Source organism: Centruroides vittatus, unplaced genomic scaffold (assembly GCF_030686945.1).
Source record: "Centruroides vittatus isolate TY-2023 unplaced genomic scaffold, ASM3068694v2 contig_1891, whole genome shotgun sequence".
Lineage (NCBI taxonomy): Eukaryota > Metazoa > Arthropoda > Arachnida > Scorpiones > Buthidae > Centruroides > Centruroides vittatus.
The window spans coordinates 606277-615462 of record NW_027121163.1 but is presented as its reverse complement, the minus strand read 5'-3'; the positions used below and the strand labels follow the sequence as shown (position 1 = coordinate 615462).

Here is a 9186-nt window from a genome sequence, read left to right as displayed (position 1 = left end):
AATGTGTAGCAGCTGTTGATCCATGGGTGTATGTTATTTTACAAGAAAATATTGTATTTAAAGTTGGATAGACATTTTTACTTTAATCAATATGTGTAGCAACTTGTAGAAAAGTTAATGCGAGTAATAAGATCCAAGCCATTTGGTGCAGGCCTCAGACAGAGAGGGGGCCCTAAAATTTAATCTTATGTAAAAAGCTGACCTGAATTTTCTTGTGAATGATGTAAAACTTGTTCTTATCTCTATTTATATATATTTATGATCTGATAGGAGTGTCTGTGAATGGCTGTACCGCACACCACCTCACAAGAAACTGGTATTCTCTGAAGGATATTAAAGCAGAATGCTGGATAGGTAGTAATTTTCATGTTAACTTAGAGAGGTCAACTCGAAATTACATTCGAACTTCGATTCAACGCCACCGTTTGTTTGGCCACACGCCAAATCTGAAATTGGCATTTAAGTTAACACCAATTTTAGAAGCAAACAAATGGTACGGTGGCACTAAACTGAAGTATTTCGAACAATAAGAATTGTACTGTACGTAGTAACGAAGTCTATGCACGAGTTTATCACCAAATCACGTGGTTTGCACGAGGTTTTTAATGTGGTTTGCAGGAGTTTTTTTTCCCGCTAAATCGTCGACGATTTAGCGGGGTGGCGTCATTCAGGAGGGCGCTATATCGAGGTTTGACTAAGAACGAAGCAGCAGCTGTAGCTTCCTTATCTGATAATATCCGTTTTTCCCGTTTATTTGTTTGTATACGGCAACGCGACACCTGGGCGATCATCCAAGGTGGGGGTGCCTCCCGAGAGGATTTACTACAGGAAACTGACCCCTATTTAGGTGTTACTAACGTGAAGAAAACCCTGAAAACTTCACGTGGCAGGCCCATTTGCCAACCGCGAACTAGCCGAGTACCAGTGTTTGGTGGTTTTTTTTTATTCGTTCGGTCATCGGGGTTTTAATTTCCGTTGGTAAAGGTGGTAAAGGTTCAAAAAACTTTTTGGTAAACTGGCTTTTGGGTTATCCGGTATAATACCAGTCGGTGGCCCTGTATAGTGCAGAATCATCCCGGCTGCTTAACAGGGTGTGTTTGAGGTTTAATGTTTTTTTTTTTTTTTTTTTTGAGCAAATCTTAGATTCTATACATTGCTGATCCTATTTAGAGTGTTATTACAGGATTTATTACGGTGTTGAAACACTAACTACGTGTTTAAAGCTCACTAAAATTTGTCACGAGATCATAAATCCCGCCTTCGGTAAATACATTGGCGCTGCGGAAAGAGCATTTATTCCGAAAAAATCCGGCAGAGTTGCGTAACTTTCCCGGCTGTTACGAGATTTTTATTAAAAAATAACTTTTAAATTATTAATCACAATGAATATAATTGCGTGGGCACCATCTATTACGAGATTTTATTACAAAAACTGTTATGTTTTTAATTATTACATAAAAACTTGTAAATGCTAATAACGAGCAAATTCTTAAGTCCGACCCCACTCCAGATAGAGGGAATGGGGAGATCCTCACCTCCTCGACCTTTAAACACCACAATTTAATAGCACCAATGCCCCATATACGCGAATTACCCCATCCAGAGATATTAAACGAAATAGATGTTTGTGTGTTGTGTGGTGCACACACCACACACACGCATATATCCATGGGATTTTCTCTTTACTTTTTTGGATCCAGGAGTCCAATACTTTCGCTCGTTACGTATACACAACAGCCGGGAAAGTAAAACCTAAAAGTCTTTTATCTTACTTTATCGAGTAGAAAAATTCCCGTGTTTTTTCTCCCTCCCTTGCGGGATTTTCCCGTTCGTATCTAAAAATATACAGACAAATTCCCTACCTCTTTCTATTATTATTATTTTTAAACTCCAATTCAATTTTTGCTATCGGTTCTTTCTTACTCGAAATATTCTTCTCTATCGACGTAATATCTTTCTCTCCTCCCTTTTTTATTATATCGATATTTTTAGTTTTGTGGAAACGAAATAAGGTTAATACGATTTTGGATCGAAGAATTTTGTATGCATTACTTACCTTTTTTCCGGTTTTGAATCTTAAAAAGATCGACATCGTCGTAATGGCACCCCATTAGTTTAATCATACGCCACGATAGAAATATACCTGGAGGCCGTCTGTATGTTCCTCCCGTATTTTTCGATTTCTCGGATAATTAGTTTAATTTGGAACCACCGAACGCTGGCCGCGTGTTTTCCGGGTTTTCTTCTTGTCTGACACTAAACAGGGGCCGGATTTCTGTATGGAAAGTCCTGTGGTTTGGCATCCTCCCTTGACAGATGACTTGTGTGTTGCATTGTTTTATTCCATCTATCCTATTCTATCCTATCCTGTTCTCTATTCGTCTTCATTAGGAAGGCTCGATATCGTATTGTTAGTCCTCTTCAAGCTGCAAGGACACATTATCTATTGAAGATGGGTGGCACAGAGTGGGTCGAGTCTCTACGTAATGGATAGTCCTTACATAGTGGCGCAGATTGGTTTGTCTTTTACAGAGTGGCACAGAGGACTCTACAAAGTCCATTTATCTATATCTGAAAGACTATTCAGTCCTTCTGTGTTTATTAATCGTAAGACGTGTCTTTGAATATTTGATTGTTTAACGCAAGTTTTGAAATATTCAATAACAATAAAATTGACACCGATTTAACGAGAAGCAAATCAGCATTATCGACGTAAAATCTCATGAATATTTTCGATTTTAACGAGCAAAGGCAAAGCTAAAAGTGACCCTTTTTAAAAACGAATAATCCGTTTAAAAATTCAAATTAGAAAATAAATATTCATTAATTATTCTTTCATTCAGTTCTTTCCCCTCCCATTTTCTTTTACGAGTCTGTATATACAATCGAACCCCGATAAAGCGTCCATAAAACGAGCCATTCCCGGTGAAACGTCGTGAAATATCGAGGGAGTAGACCTCGTTATTGCGTATAGAATTCGTATCGTTCGAGATGCTTCGATTCGGCTCCAGTTTCGGAGGTCGGAAGTATCGCTCGACGTTAAACTGGGTTCGGTAGCGGCGGAACTTTCGATGGCACCACGCCAGCTCTCGGAATTAAAAATAAACTAAAATATTTACTTATTATATAAGTACTTCCCCCTCTTACAATGAATTTATGTGCAATATAGCGAGAAATAAATCACTTGTTTTTAATCTACCAGAAGTATTTCGACATATAAATGCCGAAGAGCCAGTTCTTTGGCCTAGACTTGACTCGCATACGGGGTGGTTCAAACGTCAGTTAACCAGCTAAACTGCTGCCTTGTTTCTGCCGGTTTTATGAAAGTAAACTCATTTACGGTTCGTATTGGCGATGTAGGGTTAACCGCCCCGTATTGGTTTTCCATACAGAGAAGTTATTAAAGTAGAAAGTCCAATATTCTAGTTGGAGGTATTATGAATGGCGGTACGACACTGTGTGTTTTTGGAGGTGGATCATTCGAAGTTTTGTGTCAAAAAATATAGAAAATTCGGTTAATGTTACCTATGGTTCCAAAATGGCGGCTCGTCTCTGATTCCAGCAAATAGAGGATAGGAAACAGTGGGGACACACGTTCTAACCTAATCTAACCTATTCTAATAATTTTGTTGGTAATAATTATGGTAATTTATTAGAATAGGTTAGAACGTGCGTCCCCACTGTTTTCTTTCTTCTGTTTCCTTGAATCAGAGACGAGCCGCCATTTTGGAACCATAGGTAACATTAACCGAATTTTCTATTAAGTCCTGTCTTTTGGGGAGGGGTCGCGCCCAACCGACGGATTGGACGTGTTTTTCTGGTTTTCTTTACCTAAACTGGGACCACTTTCCCGTAGAAGGTCCTCCAAGAGGCACCCCCGACGTGGCGCGTTGCACCCACGTGCTACGTTGCTTCGTCCCACCAAACCGATTTAATTCAATCCCACCGGTGACCGACCCAACGGACGAATCTATCGAACACTACCGTCGTGGATTCGCGCCCCACCGACCCCGCGTGGAATCCTCCGCATTATCTTTACGTATATAGCATCTAAACATGGACCAGTTATCCTTAGAAAGTCCTCCCGCTCGGCAGGTTGCCATCGGTCCAATTCTAGAAATTTACAAGGGCTTTGGGAGCTTCTAGTAGTAAGCACGCGCTAGGGCCACCCTGCAGAAATTCTGTAATTTCCATCCCACGCAGCAATTAATTAAGTGAAGTTCACTTCACGAGCGAGAACTTCTTCCGGGGAGGGGGGATGAAATCCAATTTAAAGTCGTTTCTGCGACTGACGTGGAGACAGTGGCTAAAATTACTTCCTTAGTGGGGCATTAGTTCTTTAGCGAAACGACATTAATGATTAGAACTAGAAGGGATTCAGACCACGTCCCACGTGGATCGGCTTCTTTAATATTTAATCAAGTAATCACTTCCGTTATGGTCGAGATCCCGTAGGGGTTGCTACGGCCGTTTCTTACCCCTGTTTTGGGGGCAATGTATATAATTTCTCCCGAAAAATGCACGTGGAAAATGGGACTCGCCTTATACGCCGCAAATACAAAAAGTTCTGTTATATCTTCTCGGTAGTGTTTAGTTCGATAGAACAATGCCGGATGATACATTGTCTCTACCACTTTCACCTTTGTTTTGTCGGGGTCATCTATAATACTCGTTTATCCGTTTTCGAAGTCGTTTATCCTTATCGGTTCCCGACACTTCTGTAATGATGATGGATTTAGAAGAGGTCCCGTGTTATTGATTTTACTTAGTTAGGTTAGAACGGAACAATGGGCGATAGATTTCTAAAGCTTCGAAAAGAACACGCCGAGGCCGTGTTAATCCACACTGTCAACTGTTTTTTTGGCGTGGAAGTGTCTTCGGAGGATGGTTTTGATCGATGGCCACGCTAAAACCGTTTAGCTAACTCGAGTGCTGGGCAATTTGCTCCAACGGTTCACTCCGTTTGCTTCTTTTTATGCGTTTTACCTACCTCTACCTACCTCGATATAGTGACAGCGTGATGTTTTAGTTCCCATTGTGCCTAATTATCTCCGTGCTCTGTCATTATATGGAGGTAGGTAGAATGTTTTCTCTATGGAAGTAGGTAGGTCGCTACAACGAGGTTGGTGGATAGCTTTATGGAAGTACAGGTAGGTAGGTTGGTAAATAGATAAGAAGGCTTCTCTATATGAGAACACAATAGCCACAGCAATAATGTGTTATTACACGGAGAAGCTGAAAATGAAAGAGTCATTAATGGGCTTTTTCCTTGATTTTTTCCTTTATACTACACCTTCTTGTGTCTGGCATGTAAGATGTGAACCGTCGACTTTCATCCAATTAGTTTCTTTTGTCCAGATTGACACGGGGTGACTCGAAAGTCTCTATTTATAACAGACGGTTCGTTTTATTACTCAATTACAGGATGTGACGTGCGCGGGAGCCCACGTACGTCATTCTCTCACTCGTGTTACGAGGCAGCGTAACACTTGGGCCCTCTGCCAAGGGGAAGTGCCACCCGGGAGGACTTTGCGAGATACTGGACCCTATTTGGGCGTTACACTGGTGAAGAAAACCCGGAAAACTTCACGTGACCGGTCGGGTGCGAACCCTCGACTAGTGTAGTATGGTTTATCCATTCGGGTCCTTAAATTTTTGGATATAAGATTAAGCGTTAGTAAAATAAATAAATAAAATGTCGAGTAAAGCGAGGTGTTGACATATACGTGGAACACTCGAGGAACAAGTACCTGGTGTGTCGAGTGTTTGCACCCGCGGCAAGTAGGTGTTTATTTTCGAACGGTTTCGATTTCTAGTCGAATCTGATCAATAGCGACGTTTGTTCGAGGGAGGGGAAGGAAACGGAACACGAAACGCTGTTTATATTTGCTAAATTTATATTTAATCAAGTGGCAGGTCAAATATAAACCGTGTCCTACGTGTAAAATTTGGCAGATTAAAACTAATTTACGAGGAAATTCGGACTCGGAGGGCCTCGAAACGTCCAGAAGTGCAAAAATATTTGGGGGGGCACGACTTTGTTCACCCACTTCCAAGCTTAATAACTCCCGTACCCTTTGTCGAAAATCTCTGAAATTTGGCAGGGAGGTTTGCGTGTTAGGGGCGTCGATGGCGTTAAATTTTGGGGGTCGAAGGTCGGGTGGGTGGGAAGATACGGGATCGTGTGAGGTATCTCGAGTGGGGTCAGACGAGGAAGATTTCACTCGTTAACATTTACGATTTATATAAAACTCGCTTTTACGCTCGAAATTAAGCTTTTTGATTAATAATGTAATAATAATAATAAAAGTCATTTTTAAACAAAACTGTTAACAGATGGCGCCACACGCAATTTTAACTCACTGCCGGGAAAGTTTCGCAACTCGTTTCCGGATTTTTATAGTACTTAATTTGGAATCGGAACGTGTTGCGGATCGGTTAATCGACTTTTGAGCCAACCCGTATATACCGAACGGCGTATCGTCGTACGGCTTAACTGCCGTGACGTTTTCATTAACGATAGTAAACTGCACGGTCGGAAGTAAAGTTGTGTAAAATTTACGATTCCGTTGGAAATAAAATTGTAAGTGACGTTATAAATTTTATATTCGCCGGGTTTAAAGCGTGACTGTTAGAAATCTTCGCCTCTCATACATATTTCATGGCGCTGTAGACGGGAACACGAGACTCGATCTCTTCTTGTGTTCTGCGGGTTAAAAGGGCGACTTTTTTATATCGGGAGGAAACTTTTAAATTAAACGCATTAAAAGTTAAATAATGATCGAGTTTTAGGAACCGGGTGACGTAGTTCCGAAAGTGTTTTGGGTATCCAAAGCGACCGGAGAGGGGGGGCTCGCGTGGCACGACACGTTCTGCTTCGTACTGCACACGTGAGCGCGTGTTAGATGCTAGTGTCTTACAGTTCCTCTGTGAAGCTAGACTGGGTCGCAACCCCCACCCACCCCTCCAAAATTTAGCGAGAGCTAATTTCTCCGCTCCTCGCCAATGCCGATCGATCCGCCGAAGGTCGTAACCCCTCAATGGGTATAATTTTAGCTAATATTACTACTGTAGTCGTTCTGGATCCTCCGTGGTAGGACCTAGAATAATTGGCCCTATCACAGAGGGCCGGAAGAACCGTTTGACCCCGGGGGCCCGTCTTATAGATGTTTCGAATCGAAGCCAAAATTATACGCCTTGCTCAAAATTTCCGCTTTCCTAACCTCGTGTCAAGTGTCAGCTATTGTACGAAATATTTTCTATAATTAACGAGTTTAAATATAATTTCTATAATTAACGTGTGTTGATAATTGAGTAATTAAAACTGCTTTAAAGAATAACCTCGATTGTAAACCCGATATAACGTGGGCGATGAGGTACAAGTTGGTTGTAATCGAGACCACCTCTATAAAGTATCAAGTTCTTATATAGAGAGAAGCGATAATATTGTATTTCCCCCAGTTTTACGCCTTTCAATTAGGGGTGAAACTATGACGTCGTTATATAAGGGGTTTCGCACAGTATCGAAGGCCTACAGCGAGATGCATCGGGTTTACAGCGTATTTAAATTGTTTTTTTTTTTAAATTATTTAATTGCGCGAGTGTTCGATGGCGCTATACGAGGAAGGCGTTATACCGAGGTTCGACTGTGTATTAAGTTAATATGAATAGGGCAAAAAGTTTACGCCAATTTGAACATTTTCGTGTTGTATTCGATGTACACGCTTTGCAAGTTGTTTTGTGTGGAACGGAATTTATGAATGTTTTATTGTGTTTAGCACACAGGCAATTTGTAGTAAGCATGCGCCGGCTGATCAATGCGACAGATATTCTGGCTTTGAATCCGAAATTCAATTTAAAAATATGAGGAACCACAGATTAACGAGCTCCTTGAGTTTAATTGGGAAGGGGGTTTGTTGTTGTTAAATAATAAGTGTTTGTAATTGAAAATCAATATGGAAATTAGAAAATTTACAAGATTTCTGCCCGAATTTTCTAGTTTCGGAAGGTGAAATTGGGCAACGGAAGCCGGGAAGGACAGAAATTGGGTGTCGCAAGCTGGTGAGAAGAGGAATTGGGAAGAGTAGAGGTTGGGGAGTAGAAGGGTTGGCATCAGGCCGGTGAGAACGGGAATTGGGCAGCAGAGGATGGGGAGTAGAAGGGTTGGCATCAGGCCGGTGAGAACGGGAATTGGGCAGCAGAGGATGGGGAGAAGAGGAATTGGGCGACAGAGGTGGGGAGAACAGGAATTGGTGACAGAGGAATTGGATGTCAGAAGATGGGAAGAGCGAATAGGTTGACGAGAAGACGAACTGGGCGACAGAAGCTAGGGGGGGAAACGGAATTGGGCAGCGTAGAGGTTTGAGAGTAGACGAATTGGGCGGCAGAGAGTGGAGAGAAGAGGAATTGGAGATTAAAAATTGGGGGAGAAGAAAACGTCTTAAGATACTTTCACATTGGATAATTTTGTGAGTCAGCTTAGTGGTGTCCCGATAATGCACCAGCGCTTAGTGACGAATGTTTAAGATTCGATTTCGAACAACGATAAAACATCTAGAGACTTAAAAAATAAAAAAATAAAAACGAATGGCGGTCTTGGAATGGGACACTCGCACGTTCCAAGAATATCAAACGCCTTTCTGAAGAGAGAGAATTTCGCCAGAGTTTTCGGTACATTCTCATCGAATTTAGCGAATGTTGGAGCAAGAATTCCAATAGAAAATCCTTCAAAAATAATAATATATAATTTTCAATGCGTTTTCGATAATAATTAGCGTTATTTCGAGGCACTAATCCGGCGCGGGATGTAAAAATATCCACTGCATTTATCGTTATCCTGCAGATTCTTTCCCTCTAAAAAGAATTTAATTTAATTAAAATGTAATTAAGTACTTTAATTAAAAATTTAATGAAGGTACAGGGATGAGAGGACCTCGATATAGCGTCCTGCTGACTAGCGGCGTCCTAGTAAAGCGCCAACGAATACTCGCTTTTCGATTTCTTTTTATTGTTATCGCCGTTATTATTAGAGTTACTTCGGTTTAGCGCCGTACTATCCGCTTATTGGGCGCTAAATCGGGATATATTATATATATATATATTACTATCGCACGTTCTAAATATTAATTTATTTAATACTGCAGCTTTTACTTATTTATTCGTTAGTTTGATGCGTCGTGACCGCTC

General features: G+C 41.1%; 1 protein-coding gene across 1 annotated transcript in view; it reads left to right on the top strand.

The window, feature by feature from the left end:
* ND-13A (NADH dehydrogenase (ubiquinone) 13 kDa A subunit) overlaps positions 1 to 9186 on the top strand; it is a 35159-nt gene that overhangs the window by 21270 nt on the left and 4703 nt on the right. The gene's annotated exons all lie outside the window — the stretch shown is intronic.